This window comes from Calypte anna, chromosome 2 (assembly GCF_003957555.1).
Source record: "Calypte anna isolate BGI_N300 chromosome 2, bCalAnn1_v1.p, whole genome shotgun sequence".
NCBI lineage: Eukaryota > Metazoa > Chordata > Aves > Apodiformes > Trochilidae > Calypte > Calypte anna.
In genome coordinates this window covers 59,828,625-59,846,177 of record NC_044245.1, presented here as the reverse complement: position 1 = coordinate 59,846,177, position 17,553 = coordinate 59,828,625, and positions in this window count along the sequence as shown.

The window sequence follows — 17,553 nt, the reverse complement described above, 5'->3', positions numbered from 1 at the left end:
TGAAGTGTGTTTTCACCACTTCTCTGTAATATCTTTGGTGGGATAGTCACTGTACTTGGTTTCCTAAAGCAATACAATTTACAAAGACCCCCTAGAGGGAAAAGAATGACAGAGATTATATTAAGCTTTGTGTTTGGTATGTAGGAAGTTACTCATAGCTGTAAGGAAGAACAAGATGTAGAAGTGGCTTTGTTGTTGTTGCATTTGTTACACTGCCAAAATTAGAGTTTACTGAGGATTATAGTTCAGTTTGCAAACTAAAGCAATGTCTTATTTGATCTAAAATAAGATCATACTCTGATCAGTTCAAAAGAAATAATGAGTCATTTTTATATAACTGTGAAACTGCGAAGAGATTTTAGCTTTTGCAAATAGTGCTTTTGAGAAGAAGTTTCAAGCAGATACAGTTTTCTCAGTAGAAATTTTGGTAGAAACTTTGAAAACAAGCCTTAATCTCCTTCCTTAAGAGCATTCCCTGGTTAAAGGGCATTCCCCTCCCAACCCTCACCATCCCCCCAGGTGCCCTTAAAGAACACATATGAGGCCCTGGACTCAGAAAATGAGGCAGAGGCCAGACAAGAGGAAGATCTCTCGGAAAGGTCTCCTGCTCGTCCCCTCTCTACCAGACGGGTTACAACTACAGCTAGGAAGAAAAGAAGAAGGGTAGTTGTAGTTGGTGACTCCCTTCTGAGGGGAACTGAAGGCCCTATATGTCGACCTGACCCATCCCACAGAGAGGTCTGCTGCCTTCCTGGGGCCCGGGTGGGGGACATTAGTAGGAGACTCCCTCAACTAATTCAGCCCTCAGATTACTATCCTCTGTTGGTAATCCAGGCTGGCAGTGATGACATTGCTGGACGAAGTACAAAGGTGATTAAAAAGGACTTCAAGGCACTGGGTCGTTTAATTGATGGGACAGGAGCACAGGTGGTGTTCGCCTCAGTTCCAACAGTAGAAAACCTGAATGAGGAGAGGACTAGGAAAACTTACCTGATCAATAGGTGGCTAAGGGATTGGTGCCACTGGCGGAACTTTGGGTTTTTTGACCACGGGACAATTTCCATACTACCTAGTGTCCTCAAATCCGATGAGCTTCATCTATCTAACAAGGGGAAAAGGACTCTAGCTTATAAGTTGGAGAGGCTGATAAGGAGGGCTTTAAACTAGGTTTGAAGGGGGATGGAGTTGAAACTGGGCTCTCCAGAAAGGAGCCTAAGGGTGGTCTACCCAAGGTAAGAGACAAACCAGCAGCCCAGCTGAAGTGCAAGTACACCAATGCACGCAGCATGGGCAACAAATGAGGAGCTGGAAGCCATCGTGCATCAGGAAAGCTATGATGTAGTCGCTATCACGGAAACGTGGTGGGATGACTCCCATGACTGGAGTGCTGCCATGGGTGCCTACAGGCTCTTCAGAAGGGACAGGCAGGGTAGGAGAGGCGGAGGGGTAGCTCTGTATGTTAGAGAGTCTCTTGACACTGTAGAAGTTGAAGTCAGCAATAATAAGGTGGAGTGCCTGTGGATTAGAATCAGAGGAAAGGCCAACAAGGCTGATATCGTGATGGGAGTCTGTTACAGACCACCCAATCAGAATGATGAGGATGATGAATTATTCTACAGGCAGCTGGCGGATGTCTCAAAATCATCATCCCTTGTTCTTGTGGGTGACTTTAATCTACCAGACATCTGCTGGGAACTCCACACCATGAGAGGAAGCAGTCTAGGAGATTCCTGGAGTGTATAGAGGATAAATTCCTGCTCCAGCTAGTAAATGAGCCCACCAGGGATGGAGCCCCGCTTGACCTTCTTTTCACAAACAGAGAGGAGCTGGTGGAAGATGTGGTGGTCGGTGGACGCCTGGGACTTAGCGATCATGAAATAATAAAGTTTTCAATATTCAGGGATACAAGGAGGGTCATCAATAAAATCTTGACGTTGGACTTGCGGAGGGCAGATTTTGGCCTATTCAGAAGACTGATTCAGAGTATACCCTGGGAAACAGCCCTTGAAAACAGAGGGATTCAAGAGGGATGGACGTACTTCAAGGAGCAAGTTTTGAAAGCACAGGAACAGGCTGTCCCAGTGTGCCGAAAGGCGAGCCGGCGGGGAAGACGACCAGTCTGGCTGAATTGGGAGACTCTGAAAGAAATTAGGGTTAAGAAGAGGGCCTACCAATTATGGAAAAAAGGGCTAACTACTCAGGAGGAATTTAGGAATATAGTTAAGTCATGTAGAAAGAAAATAAGAGAGACAAAGGCACAATGTGAACAGAATCTCGTCACCTCTGTGAAAGATAACAAAAAGTCCTTCTACAGATACATCAGCAGCAAAAGAAGGGGCAAGGAAAACATTAATTCTTTACTGGACACGGGTGGGAATATAGTTGTCAAAGATGAAGAAAAGGCTGAGGTATTTAACACCTTCTTTACCTCAGTTTTCAACAGAAAGACAGGTTACCCTGAAGACAGATGGCTTCTGGAGCTTATAGAAGGTGACAAGAATCTAAACAGCCCCCCTGTAATCCTAAAGGACACAGTCAGTGATCTATTGAATTGCTTGGATCCCCACAAGTCTATGGGACCAGATGGGATCCATCATCCAAGGGTGATGAGGGAGCTGGCAGAAGAGCTCACCAAGCCTCTCTCTATCATCTATCGACAGTCCTGGCTCACTGGGGACATCCCAGACGATTGGAAGTTGGCGAATGTCACGCCATTCCACAAAAAGGGCCAGAAGGAGGACCCGGGAAACTACAGGCCCATCAGTCTGACCTCAGTGCCTGGCAGGGCTATGGAACAGATCATCCTGGGAGCAATCACACAGCACCTGCAGGATGGACAGGGGATCAGATCCAGCCAGCATGGGGTTTAGAAAGGGCAGGTCATGCCTGATCTCCTCTTATGATCGGGTGACATGACTGGTGGATGAGGGGAAGGCTGTGGATGTGGTCTACCTGGACTTCAGCAAAGCCTTTGACACCGTCTCCCACAGCATCCTCCTGAAAAAGCTGTCAGCCTGCAGCTTTGACAGGGGCACCCTGAGCTGGGTTAGGAACTGGCTGGAGGGCCGGGCCCAGAGAGTGGTGCTGAACGGGGCTGCATCTAGTTGGCAGCTGGTCACTAGTGGTGTCCCCCAGGGATCAGTGTTGGGCCCAGTTCTGTTCAATATCTTTATTGATGATTTAGATGAGGGGATTGAGTCCATCATCAGCAAACTCGCAGATGACACTAAGCTGGCGGGGAGTGTGGATCAGCTGGAAGGCAGGAGGGCTCTGCAGAGGGACCTGGACAGACTGGAGAGTTGGGCTGATTCCAACGGGATGAGGTTCAACATAGCCAAGTGCCGGGTCCTGCACTTTGGCCACAACAACCCCATGCAGCGCTACAGGCTGGGCACAGAGTGGCTGGAGAGCAGCCAGGCAGAAAGGGACCTGGGAGTCTGGATTGACAGGAAGCTGAACATGAGCCAGCAGTGTGCCCAGGTGGCCAAGAAGGCCAATGGCATCCTGGCCTGTATCCGGAACAGTGTGGCCAGCAGGTCCAAGGAAGTGATTCTGCCCTTGTACTCAGCGCTGCTGAGGCCACACCTTGAGTCCTGTGTCCAGTTCTGGGCCCCTCAGTTCAGGAAGGATATTGAGGTCCTGGAGCAGGTCCAAAGGAGGGCAACTAAGCTGGTGAAGGGACTCGAGCACAGACCCTATGAGGAGAGGCTGAGGGAGCTGGAGCTGTTCAGCCTGGAGAAGAGGAGGCTCAGGGGAGACCTCATCACTCTCTACAGCTCCCTGAAAGGAGGGGGTAGCCAGGTGGGGGTAGGTCTATTTTGCCAGACGACTTTCAACAAGACAAGAGGGCACGGTCTTAAGTTGTGCCAGGGGAAGTTTAGGTTGGATATTAGAAGAATTTCTTTACGGAAAGGGTGATCAAGCATTGGAATGGGCTGCCCAGGGAAGTAGTGGATTCTCCGTCCCTGGAGATATTTAAAAAGAGACTGGATGTGGCACTCAGTGCCATGGTCTAGCAACCGCAATGGTGGTTCAAGGGTTGGACTCGATGATCTCTGAGGTGCCTTCCAACCCAGCCAGTTCTATGATTCTATGATTCTTTCTTGTTTTCATTTTAAAGTTTTCATGGCAAAGCTGCTTTTTTCAATATATTATTTGATTCTAAAAAGAGTACTTGAAAGTTCAGTAATAACAACTCTGATCAAGCCTTCCAGATGCCAGAAATGTGTCGAAGCAGATCGGTGTAGTTAATTATTAAATATGATAGCATGAAATTATTTTGCATATTTAGAAAATATCCCTCTTTCTGCCTAGGCATTCATTTACTGATTTTAGTCAGTTAGTTTATGACTGCTGCTTTGGTAATGTGGAACTGCACGCCATGGATATGCTGCACCTCATAGCCTTTGGAACTTCAGTGAGATATGCTGCAATTCAGTTCGGACTTCCTCAACTTGAAGCAGAGAACCTTTCTGCTTCAAAGAATCTCTGCCGCTTTTTATATCAACATCAAAGTCCCATGTCTTTCCATTCCACAGCAGTACTGCCCAGGTGACTACAAAACATGTGCTGCATTCCTTTGGAACTGACTTTGAAATACCACATGCAAACTTCTTCAATGGATGGTACCTTGTAGGATGGTTAATGCAAAGATTGATGTACTATGTAATAAATGTTTTTCAAAGGCCTTGGCTGCTTCAATGAAATTGAATTAGTTCCATAATTCCTTCTCTGTCAGGATCAGGATCAGGGCATTCACATGAAGTATATGAGATTCAAGATTATGCCTTTTTACTGAATTAGGCAAAGTATTGCTATTCTCCTTTACTCTGAAGTTTTTCCTTCTTCTGTGACTTTGACCAGGGATGCCATTCTGGTTATGTGAAAACTTCCTGAAGCAAGGTTCAGTAACCTGTGTATATTCCAGTTAAATGTTTAGATTTTGATACACAGAAATTACCCAACAAAACTGCCCACCACCTCTAATGCATCATTCTTTAATACCTGCAGGTTTTGAACTATGCATCAATTACAAGGAAATACTGATTGTTACTTATGTCTTCTTGGTGGTCCAGTCATCATACTCAATATCTTAAGCCATAACTTTTGTTGGAAGATATCTTTTGTATCATAATTTAATTATTTGACCCTTTAGTTCACCTGACTTAAGTTCAAAGTAACTTCCAATTATTACATTAATATTGTTGCCAGACAATACTTTCACTGTTTCCTTTATCACAATTTAGATAAATAAAAAAAAGGAAAAAAAATCAAAAGGGTAAAATTTTGCCCTCACATAATCTCAACTACCTTCTAAAAATATTTCAGAGGAAAGCTGGTTTAAGACTAATGACAGAGGGGAGGTTTAGACTGCACATTTTGACATCAGAAGGTATCCTGAAGGTAGGTGTAGCTTTAGATGAGCATCAGATTCAAGAAGCTCTAGGAATGCCCCGTCCCACATGATTTGGATGAGGGGATCAAGTGGACACTCAGTGAGTTTGCAGATGACCCCAAATTGGATGGGAGTGTTGATCTGCTTGAGGGTAGAAGACTCTACAGAGGGACCTGGACAGGCTGGTTCTGCACCTGGGCCACAGCAATTGCGTGCAACGCTACAGGGCTTGGGTAAGAGTGGCTGGCAAGCTCTCCTGAGGAAAAGGACCTGGAGGTGTTGATCAACAACTGGCTGAATATGAGCCATTAGTGCACCCAGGTGGCCAAGAAGGCCAATGGCATCCTGCCTTGTATGAGAAATGGTGTGGCCAGCAGGGTTAGGGAAATCAGGATTAGTGCCTGTACTGGACACCATTTGGGCCACATCTCAAATACTGTGTTTAGTTATGGGCCCCTCACTACGAGAAGGACATTGAGGGTAACAAAGCTGGTGAAGGGTGTGGAGAGTAAGTCCTGTGGGGAGAGGCTGAGGGTATTTGGATTGTTTAGCCTGAAGAAGAGGCTGAGAGTAAAGCTTATCATGCTCTACAGCTGCCTGAAAGAAGGTTGCAGAAAAAAGGTTGCAGAAAAGTGGGTGTTGGTGTGTTCTCCCTGATAACTAGCTACATGACAAGATGAAACGGACTCTGGTTGCACCAGAGGAGGTTTAGAGTAGGTGTTAGAAGAAACATCTTCACTGAAGTAGTTATTAAATGCTGCAATAGGCTGCCCAGGGTGGTTGTTGAATCACCGTACCTGGAGGTGTTCAAAAGATATGTGGATGTGGCTGTGGGGCTTAGGAACATGGTTTAGCACTGGACTCAGTAGAATTAATTTAATGGTTGAACTCAATGGTCTTAAAGGTCTTTTCCAACCAGAACAATTCTGTGATTCTGCAATGTTTTCTATTTGTTTATGCACTTTGGCCTGTTCACAGCAAATAGTTTGCATATTAGATCTTAAGAAACAGACATTATTTAATTCAGTCTGTCACATCCTTACTGGGAGTGATGGAAGACATTTTCAAGATTCTCTAATGTGATATTGCATCACAACACCCATCTACTAGCTTGGAAATCTCTGTTTAATATTACATGGTCACAAGTTTGGTACATGAAAAGCACTACTTGCAGCAGGCACATTACCTGACAACAGGATGCTCATTTGCAGAACTTCTAATAATTACAGCATGCACAAAACAGGGAAGGTCAGAGACCCTGGTTTTAGAGATTAAAGAAATCCACAGTGTTAAAACTGTGAGTAATTATGAAAATGGGAAACACCTGAGAAGAAAAACAGCGCCATGGAGAGTGCAGGACAAAAGAGCACAGTGGGGTGTATCCATGGGCTGCTGCGACGGAAACTGAAGAATACCAAGAACCATAAATTTAAACTCTTTTCAATGGTTACATTTCCTCTCTGTTACTTTAACACAATAGGAACTAAAATGACCACAATCTGAGTCAACATAACTTCAGACTGGTGTTACAAAATATTCTAATTGGATTGAGAATTTGACTGAAATAACTTCAAATTAATTAATTTGGCTCCCATAATCCGAGATGACTTAAAGCACATGCACACACATCCCCTTAGAATAATAGTGTTAAAGAGTCTTGACACTGGGGGAATCTGCAGCTAGAAGCATCTTCTCAAACTGTAAAACAGATACACAGGGATACAAGTGAGTGCTTTTCCTATACATTTGCAAAAAGAAAAAAGAAAAAAACAATACTGACAGACAAGACACAAAACCTTTTGCTTTGGAAGACCATGTAACATTTCCAGGCTGTGGTTTCTGAGACTGCCTATGTCACTTGGAAAAATCTGGCTATGCTCTACATCTCATTAAAATCGGTTTCCTGATTAGAATCAGTTTCCCCCAAGCCTTCAACTTGCATTGCTCCAGGGCTGGTACATCGACGTTCTGGCTGTCAAAATCAAACAAAAAGGACTGACAAATGCAATTCAGAATTCTCTGTGTGTCCCAGCACTGTGCATCTACTTCCAGCAATGCTTGGTGCAGACAGAACTGTATTCTGTGGTACAGGTAGAGCCCAGTACCATGTGTCTTCTTTTTGTGAACCACTCATTAACAAGCAAGTGCAAATCACTCGTCAAAAAAAAAAAAAAAAATAGTGGTTGTACTATCCTCAGGAGGAAAAATACTTCAGTATTACTGAAAAATTACTTCTACAAGAACAAAATACACAGAAACCAGACAAAACACATAACTGCATTGCTTAAAGTTAGTACACAGGCCCTAGAATAAAGATTGGCAGATGCAATGTGATTCTTCAGTACGTTAGTAATTGGTCAGTAATTTGCTAGAGGAGGGCATTAGAACACAGTGTCTTTGTAGTTAAACCACATTTAACTGTTTGACTGCACTTTTTAGACACACGCTCTTTCTTGTGGTAGGATTATTAGCAAAAAACTTTTTGTGTGGACTTCCAGTGGCATTTTAGCAAATCTGCACAAGGCATACTTATTTGTCATTTATTCTCACCCACTTAAATTTTTTATAGACTTCCTATAAAGAGCATTTGCCAAATGGGAGTACTTAGTGTTTTAAAAATTATTTTGACATCAAAGTGAGGCAGACAGGAAAAAGTGGGGATATTAGTAACCATAGCCAAGCCAAAAGAATAGGAAATGGCTCTCCACGTGTTGTGATACACTAGTGCATGGATTTTAAGCTATTAGGAACATTTATTTCTTCTTGCATTATCACCTACCATTGTTCATAATTGTTTAACACTTCATTACCTTCTATATTTCAGGACATAGGAACATATATAATAATATATAATATTTCTGATGAACCAGGGAATTCTATTGGCCATAGTTTATCATTAACCAGGGAATGCAAAGGGCCATTGCATTACCTTTGGCTCTTACCTGTAAATCTGAATAAACTATACTGAAGTAATGCCACAAATGCACGTGTGGAGACAATAACTTTCAGGAAGTTCTGGACTACTCATTTCTGTATTACTCATATCTCTTTGTATACTGCAGGTTCCCTAATAATTAATAAAAGAAGATATGAGGTTACCTGAAATCATTTCCATCCTATTTCCTTGAGTAAAAACTTAAAAGGGACACCAAAGTCTAATAGCTTAGCCTGGGAAAGATATAGCAAAATATAGAATATCCCATCAAATCACAGAATTTTTCTGGTTCAAAACGACCTTTCAGATCATCAGCTCCAACCATTAACATAGCTCTACTAAACCAGTTCTGCCAGCCCACTGCTAAACCACTAAGCACTGTATGCATACAATTTTTAAACACATTCAGGAATGGTGGTGTGACCACTTCCCTGGGCAGTCCATTCCAATGCTTAACGACCCTTTCTATGAAGAAGCTTTTCCTGACATCCAAACTAAACCCATGACACAACCCGAAGCCATTTCACCTTTTCCTATCTCTAGCTGCTAGGGAAAAGAGATGAACATACCCCTCACTGCAACTTTCTTTCAGGTAGTTGTAGAGAGTGATGAGACCTTCCCTCAGACTCCTCCTCTTCAGACTAAACAGCCCCAGTTCTCTTAGATACTCCTCATAAGGCTTGTTTTCCAGACCCCTCATCAGCTTTGTTGCACTTCTTTGTACCTTCTTGGAGTAAGGGGCCAAAACTTGAGCACAGCACTCACCAGTGCCCAGTACAGGGGGATGATCATTTACATAGTCCTGCTGGCCACACTATTTCTCATACAAGCCAGGATGCCATTGGCCTTCTTGGACACCTGAGTGCACTAATTGTTCATATTCAGCCAGCTGTTGATCAGTATCAAAGGATATTGAGGTCCTGGAGCAGGTCCAAAGCAGGGCAACCACGCTAGTAAAAGGACTCAAAGTATCAAAGCAGAGTTACCCTGGTGTAGTACACACAACTGGAAAAAGCTGAGCTATCTGTTAAGTCATCTGGTGACAGGAGAGCTGCAGGACCTCTAGCAATTTCAAAAGATAAAAAGCATTAAAAATAAATCCACTATTGTTCTCAGTTTGCATGAGGTAAACAAAAAAAAACCAAAACAAAAAAAAAAGGACTGTAAACACAGAGAAAGGATTTCCCGCAAGTTGGATGGGGTATTCAAAGCCTGTAACTGAATCAAATTGATCCAGAAATACCAGAATTGCAGGGACATTTAAACTTTCATGAAAGGGGATGCGTCTGTATGTGGATATGTGAGAAAAATCATACTTCTTAATTACTTCTTAATTATTGCAGAGGATACAACAGTGTTCACACAACAGCAATTTCCTGTTACTGATAATTATGAATTTTCTTTTTATAAATATTACTGTCTGCAGCAGGGACAGCCTTGGTATTACTGTCTGTATCACAGAACGTGTTCCCAATTGTCTTATCAGACATCAGCAAATTATATTCCTGACACTAAAATGTAAGAAATTATCCATTTTAGTATTTTAATCAACAGATACTGTAGTCTCAAGACTGTACCTTGTTCATGGAGTTTACACTCTGATATCAGTTACTAATTGAGATAAGTAAAATTATAAGGAAAAATCACATTTGAGGAAAAATCAACTAAAGAAACATGAGACATGCAGAATGTAAATAGGGCTCACATAACAGTGAAACAGTAAAAATTAGACAAAACCAGATTCCAATTGGAGAAACACATCCCAAGTAGTCAACAGCCTGGCCTTGAGAAAGGCCTGCAGGACATCTGCAAGACAGATGAAAGGGATGGGAAGGAGAACTCCTCACAACTCCCCACGAGTTCTCTTGGTTATAACCTTGAGCACTGGGTGGAAAAACACAGAGTAATTGGATTCATAGTATAACATGCCACTGTATATTAACATACCATTAATATATTAATGAGCTATTAGCAGAATTAAATACCCACCCATAAGCTAGAGGGAACCCTGCCAGTAAAAATCACCTTAATCTTCGAGCATGCGTGAAATTTTTGAGTATTGCCACATTAAATGGAAGCGAGGAGTTGGTTCACCAATCACAGGTGTGAATGATAGAATAATGTTAAAGTTCTTTCTCATGATTTTGGGTATAAAAGTAGCACTTGTGATTCAGGAAGTTGAGCTGGCTTGGTAGAACACCACCAGCTCCGCATTCTGTGCAGAAATGGATATTAAAGCAAATAATTCAGTGTGTGGACTGGCTTATTGTACAATGAGTAATGGACCCCACCTTTGGGACAACACTGAAACCCTCAGAAAAGACTGTAGGTCAACAGAATCGAGTTTGTGTGCTTAGCAATAATGAAATGTAGCTTATGAGGAAGTTTTAATTTTTTTAAGCTAAATACACATTAAAATTTAACTAATTTGTCTATTTTATGAGGCTTTTTAGTATATGGAATGAGAACTTCCTGAAATACATTATTTTGTGAGGAGACAGAATAGTAGCACCTTACTTAAGATGGCTTATAATAAACTTATCAGTTACCCCCTCAAAAAACCTCAGGCTTTCCAGTTGTAGCCGACAGACAAAATTTCCATCACTGTGACTTGTCAAGTCCCATTGTGGGTGAAATGTTTCCATTAGGATCCCATATTTCTACTAGGAGTGATGCCTGTGTTGCTGGATCTCTTCTGAATTACTCAACTATTTCAACATTGTTTTTCTTTTAAATAAAAACCCCTTTTGTTGTATTGGTGAAACAAAAAGCAGGATTTTTTCTTTACTCCTGAAACTTTGCTGACAGAAGACCATGGCCTCAGAGTTATATTAGCTGATTAGTGAAATATATTGTTTTACTGACACAAAAGTTTCTTCATCCCACCTGTCATTTCTATAAATCTGCAACTGCTGTCAGCTAAACTGTTTTCACTTGTATAATACCTGCTGAATCTTCCCACATGAATGGAAGAATCCTGGAAGCCAGTTGCTCTGGGCTGGTGTGGAGCTGTTTTTGAAAGCTGGGGAGAGATGGGTAGGGGTGGCTCATATAAGTAGCTTCTGAATAGCTCTTCAAAATGTCCCACCACTGTGCAGCTCTAAAATGTGCAGCCCCACCTCAGGCTATCAGGAACACAAAAGATGGGTGCCTCTGCAGTTAATATATTCAAGAAGGGGAAACATCTGATGATTAAGAGCAGGGCAGAGGAGAGGGGGAGTGAGAGAGAGCAACACGTGGAGAGAGAACAACACCAGAAGAGAGGTCAATACCCCACCAGAAGAGAGGAAAGCAATACTGGAGCAGAGAGACCAAGGTCAGTGAGGAAGGAGAGGGAAAATGTTGCCTTGAACAGAGATTTTTTCCCTACATCCCGTGGTGAGATGCAGCTTGTCCGCTGCAACCCATGGAGGAGGGAAATGGAGCAGCCCCTGAAGGAGCATAGTGGAGCAGATGTTGTGGACCTGCCATCCAGGAAGGATCCTGTTGGAGCAGTTGTGGACCTGTAGCCTGTGGAAGATTAGGGAGCACATTTAATGAACACTTACCTAGACTGGTAAAGGTCAATGTGTTGTGGCAGTGGATAACTTCTCAGTTACCTTTGTGTTCCAGAAACTTGATAAATTGTCAGGAAGGTCAGACATACATAAATGTATAGAGTTTGTGTGAACAGACTAGTCTAGAAGCCAAAGGCATGTCATATCTTTAGTCCTGCAACATCCTGAAAGATATACTATTCACTGGAAATATATCATTGACAGTGCAGTGTTCACCTGGACTGGCAAGCTCCACTGTACCTAGGAGTTGCAGTGGACCAAGGTCACAGCAAATCATTTTGGCATATTGGGCAGCTTGACATACCTTGCCTAGGAGAATTTTTGCATTCTTTAGACCTGTAATGAGGACATAACTATTCTGAGGTGAGGTACAACCTTTCTGCCCCCTCTCTCTCTCAAGCTCAGAGAAGCAAATACTCAGCACTGTGCCTGGAACAGCAGCAGAAAGCAGCATTTGATGGGGATGTGGAATATAGCTGTATGAGTCCAGGACTGACTGTTCAAAACCAGACTTTGTCTTTACAATTTTAGTCTCTATGTGGAAGTGACCTACCATCAAATGCTGCTCACTAATAACACACCTTGCCTCTGTCATGTTTATCTCTAGTGGATGGACCAGGACACTGTGCAATATGACTATTCCACTCATTTTTTGATGTTTGACTTGGTACACTTGTACAAAGCTTTCTGTGCACACTTGCACTGCCCAATGGGCCTGACCAACCATACTTCTATGGCAACTTCGTTCAATCTTGAAGTTCCTCTTCTGTCCTTAGCAAGGTTTCTCTTATATTGGTCTTATTACCATCTTAGTTTCATTACCCTATTTCTTTTTAAAAGTGAAGTCAGGAAGTCTGGAGCAAACTGTGATGAACACGGGTAGCTGTTGCTAACATACACAAAGCAGCAAGTACCTTGTGAAGTGTTGTGTGAATCTCAGGATTTCAAAGACACTCTATTAGAACTCCTTGATTACTCTGTAGTGCATGTGTCGTGTATTTAGGTGTCATGTATTTCTATTAATGAGAAAAACTTAAAGACAGACAACCATATAACAGTAATTATTTTACTACTCTGGCAATTTAACTAATTCAGCATATAAGTAACTCAAACATTAGTGCTGTCATAATAAAGACATGTGAATCCATCCAAGAATAATATGACAACCCAGGCTGCATCTTTTATCTGCACTGATTGTTACAAATGGTTTTAGATGGCTGGCATTCCCTAAATCAAAGAAAGAAATTGATTGTACAAGTGTTTGGGTTGTTTTTTTTTTTTTATTATTCTATAACCTAAGGTTCATGAACAGAGAAAAACATTTCACTATGGTTTGTCAGTGTTTGGTCTGTGTATGGAAAGTTCACCTAATAAGTTCATAGTAATAAGAAATACAGAAAAGCCCAAGACATAATACAATGGAACGTTTAAAAGACTGAAAGGAAGTCAGAGATAACAGAGAAAAAACAAAACCAACCATGCTCCTTTTGATTGCTGCTTGATGTGTTTTGCAGAAGCTCAGGAGAGCAAGTAAGATAAAATCTTGCACTTGTGAGTAGGAGAAAAGCAAGCTTGGTAAGTCAGAAAAGACTCAGTGGAATGATACATATTCAAAATATGAGCGATGTATTGTACTTATATACTAATATGAATTTCAGCCTCTGATCATTTCACATTTTTTTTCATAGAGGACATATCTTAGGAATGCTACATGTCTTCTTGGCTCATTGTACTGGTACCACAGTCTAATCAGATTTTATAAGTGTTATCACATTTAGTGTTATTTTTGCTGCACATTCATGGACAGCTTGCAATATTTGTAACAAGGCTGAAATTTCCATGTTATTTCAGAGTCTTTGAATATGTGATGATGATGACGATATAAGAGGGGGAACTAATGACCAAAAATAGGAAGAAGAAAAAGTCAACTCTATTTCATTCAATACATAGAAATGCAAAAAAATTAATATTATTCTTCTAAAAATCTTGGCCTAGGATTTCCTGTGTGCACTCACATGACAAGTGCCGGGCAGCCAGAGGATCAGGCCCAACCAGCATGGGTTCAGGAAAGGCAGGTCCTGCTTCACCAACTTGATCTCCTTCTATGACCAGGTGACCCTTCTGGTGGACATTGTACACCTGGACTTTAGTGAAGCCTTTGACACTGTCTCCCACAGCATTCTCCTAGGAAGCTGTCAGCTCATGGCTTGGACAGGTGTACTCTCCATTGTGTTAGAAACTGGCTACATGGCAGGCCCCAGAGAGATGTAGTCAATGGAGTCAAACCCAGTTGGCAGCTTTGTTGTCACCAGTGGTGTCCCCTAGGGTTCAGTGCTGGTGCCAGTCATCTTTAATATCTTTATCAATTACCTGGATGAGGGTATGGAGTGCTTCCTCAGTAAGTTTGCAGACAGCACCAAGTTGGGTGGGAGTGTTGATCTGCTTGAGAGTAGGAAGGCTCTGCAGAGAGACCTGGGCAGGCTATATAAGTTAATAGAGTCTAATTGTATGAAGTTTTACAAGGCCAAATGCCAGGTCCTGCATTTCAGTCACAACAACCCCAGGCAATGCTATAGACTTGGGAAAGAGTGGCTGGAAATCTTCCAGGCAGAAAAGGATCTGGGGTCGCTGAATGACAGATGTCTGAATGTGACCCACCAGTATGCCAAGGTGGCTAAGGAGGCCAACAGCATCCTGTCCTGTATCAGAAATAGTATGGCCAGCAGGAGAAGCAAAGTGATTGTGTCCCTGTAGTCCTCATTGGAGAGGCTGCACTTTGAGTACTGGGTTCAGTTCTGGGCTCCTTACCACAAAAAAGACACTGAGGTGCTGGGGTGAGTCTAGAGAAGGGTACACAAAGCTGGTGAAGGGTCTGGAGAAAAAGCCCTGTGAGGAGAGGATGAGAGAATCTGGATTGGTTAGTTTGAAGGAGTCTGAGAGGAAACCTTATTGCTCCCCACAACTACTTGAAAGGAGGTTGTAGTTAGGTGGGTGTTGGCTTCTTAAGTAAATAACAATAGGATTAGAGGCAACGGCCTGAAGTTGCACCAGGACTAGATATTAAGAAGAATTTACTTACTGAAAGAGTAGTCAGGTGCTGGAATGGGCTGCCCAGAGGTGAAATTGCAGTCTCTAGAGATATACAAAAACCATGTAGATGAGGCACTTCAGGACATGATCTAGTGGGATGGTAGATTTTTGTTTGAATGTGTTTGTTTGTTTGTTTGTTTTGTTTGGATTGGCTTTGTTTGGTTTGGTTGTTTTGTTTTGGAGTGTGGATTTTTCTGGTTGGATGGTTGGACATGGAGATCTTAAAAGTCTTTTCTAACTGTGACATTCTGTGATTCTGTGATCCTTTCCCTCTCCCTTTTCTTTTTCATGGCATTAGAGCTATAAGGCAAAAAGAAAAAGATATCTTCCTTTATGTTTATTGCTACTCCCCAGGTATAATATGAAGTATAACAGTAATAACTGGTTGCCCTCCCAACCTGGAGAAATACATTACCATTAACAAGCTGGCTGTCCTCCCTACCCACCCATGTTGGAGTTATATTCCACTCAATTTCTGTTTAATGGCTTTGGCCCCATGCACAGATTTTGTACTCTGCCACTGTTCAGGCTGATTCTACAGTGTTTTTCAGGGTCTTCTGTTCTTCATGTCTCTGTTAGGGTTTATGAGAACCAATGTGTCTGACATTCTCATATTTATGTTGCTGAGACTGTCATAGTCTAGTTAGCAAGATGCCATCAAATTTCCCATAGAAATAGCAGACAATTGTAATTCTCATCCAAGATCTACTTATGAGGTATTTAGTACTACCAGAATTCACCTTATGTATTCCTTCATCTGCAGAATGATGGTTGTTTATAAAACTGCAGAGCTATTAAAGTAATGCACATCATTCTGATGAAGTGTCCCCTTCAAGCTTTTCAGTACATGAACCCAGCCAATATCATATAGGGTAGATGAACTACCGAGAGTTCCTTATGAATTAGGAATGACTAAGTAAAAGTCTTCAGATCAATGTTTAAGCAGCATATGATCAGGTGATCAGGTAGTGAGGTGGATCAGGAACTGGTTGAAAGGAAGGAGTCAGAGAGTTGTAGTCAATGGGGCAGAATCTGGTTGGAGGTGTGTGACTAGTGGAGTCCCTCAGGGGTCGGTACTGGGACCGGTGTTGTTCAATATCTTCATCAACGACTTGGATGAGGGTATAGAATGTACCCTCAGCAAGTTTGCTGATGACACTAAGCTGGGAGGAGTGGCTGACACACCGGAAGGCCGTGCTGCCATTCAGAGAGACTTAGACAGGCTGGAGAGTTGGGCAGAGAGAAACATGATGAAATTCAACAAGGGGAAGTGTAGAGTTTTGCATTTGGGGAAGAACAACACAATGTCCCAGTATAGGTTGGGGGCTGACCTGCTGGAGAGCAGTGTAGGTGAAAGAGACCTGGGGGTCCTGGTAGACAAGAGGATGACCATGAGCCAGCAATGTGCCCTTGTGGCCAAGAAGGCCAATGGCATCCTGGAGTGCATTAGAAAGGGTGTGGTTAGTAGGTCAAGAGAGGTTCTCCTCCCCCTCTATTCTGCATTGGTGAGGCCGCACCTGGAGTATTGTGTCCAGTTCTGGGCCCCTCAGTTCAAGAAGGACAGGGAAGTGCTTGAAAGAGTCCAGCGCAGAGCTACTAAGATGATTAAGGGAGTGGAACATCTCCCTTATGAGGAAAGGCTGAGGGAGCTGGGTCTCTTTAGTTTGGAGAAAAGGAGACTGACGGGTGACCTCATCAATGTTTTCAAATATGTAAGGAGTGAGTGTCAGGGAGATGGAGTTAGGCTTTTCTCAGTGATGACCAGTGATAGGACAAGGGGTAATGGGTGTAAATTGGAGCACAGGAGGTTCAAGTTGAATATTCGAAAAAATTTTTTTACTGTAAGGGTGACAGAGCCCTGGAACAGGCTGCCCAGGGAGGTTGTGGAGTCTCCTTCACTGGAGACATTCAAAACCCGCTTGGACACGTTCCTGCACGATGTACTCTAGGTGGCCCTGCTCTGGCAGGGGGGGTTGGACTAGATGATCTTTCGAGGTCCCTTCTAACCCCTAGGATTCTATGATTCTATGATTCTATGATTCTATGATATGAACCATCTCTCTCTACCGTGACTCCAGGACAGAAGAGATAACATAGATGAAAAGAAAGACTAGAAACTGCAAAACATGGTAGAAAATCAGTGGCAGGTTCATAGAATCATAGAATCGACTGGGTTGGAAGGGACCTCAGAGATCATCACGTCCAACCCTTGATCCACTACCGCTGCAGTTACCAGACCATGGCACTGAGTGCCACATCCAGTCTCTTTTTAAATATCTCCAGCGAGGGAGAATCCACTACTTCCCTGGGCAGCCCATTCCAATGCCTGATCACCCTCTCCGTAAAGAAATTCTTTCTAATGTCCAACCTAAACTTCCCCTGGCACAACTTAAGACCTTGCCCTCTTGTCTTGCTGAGAGTTGCCTGGGAAAAGAGACCAACTCCCCCCTGCTACTCCCTCCTTTCAGGGAGCTGTAGAGAGTGATGAGGTCTCCTCAGAGCCTCCTCTTTTCCAGGCTGAACAGCCCCAGCTCCCTCAGCCTCTCTTTATAGGATATTTACTTAAGTCCCTTCAC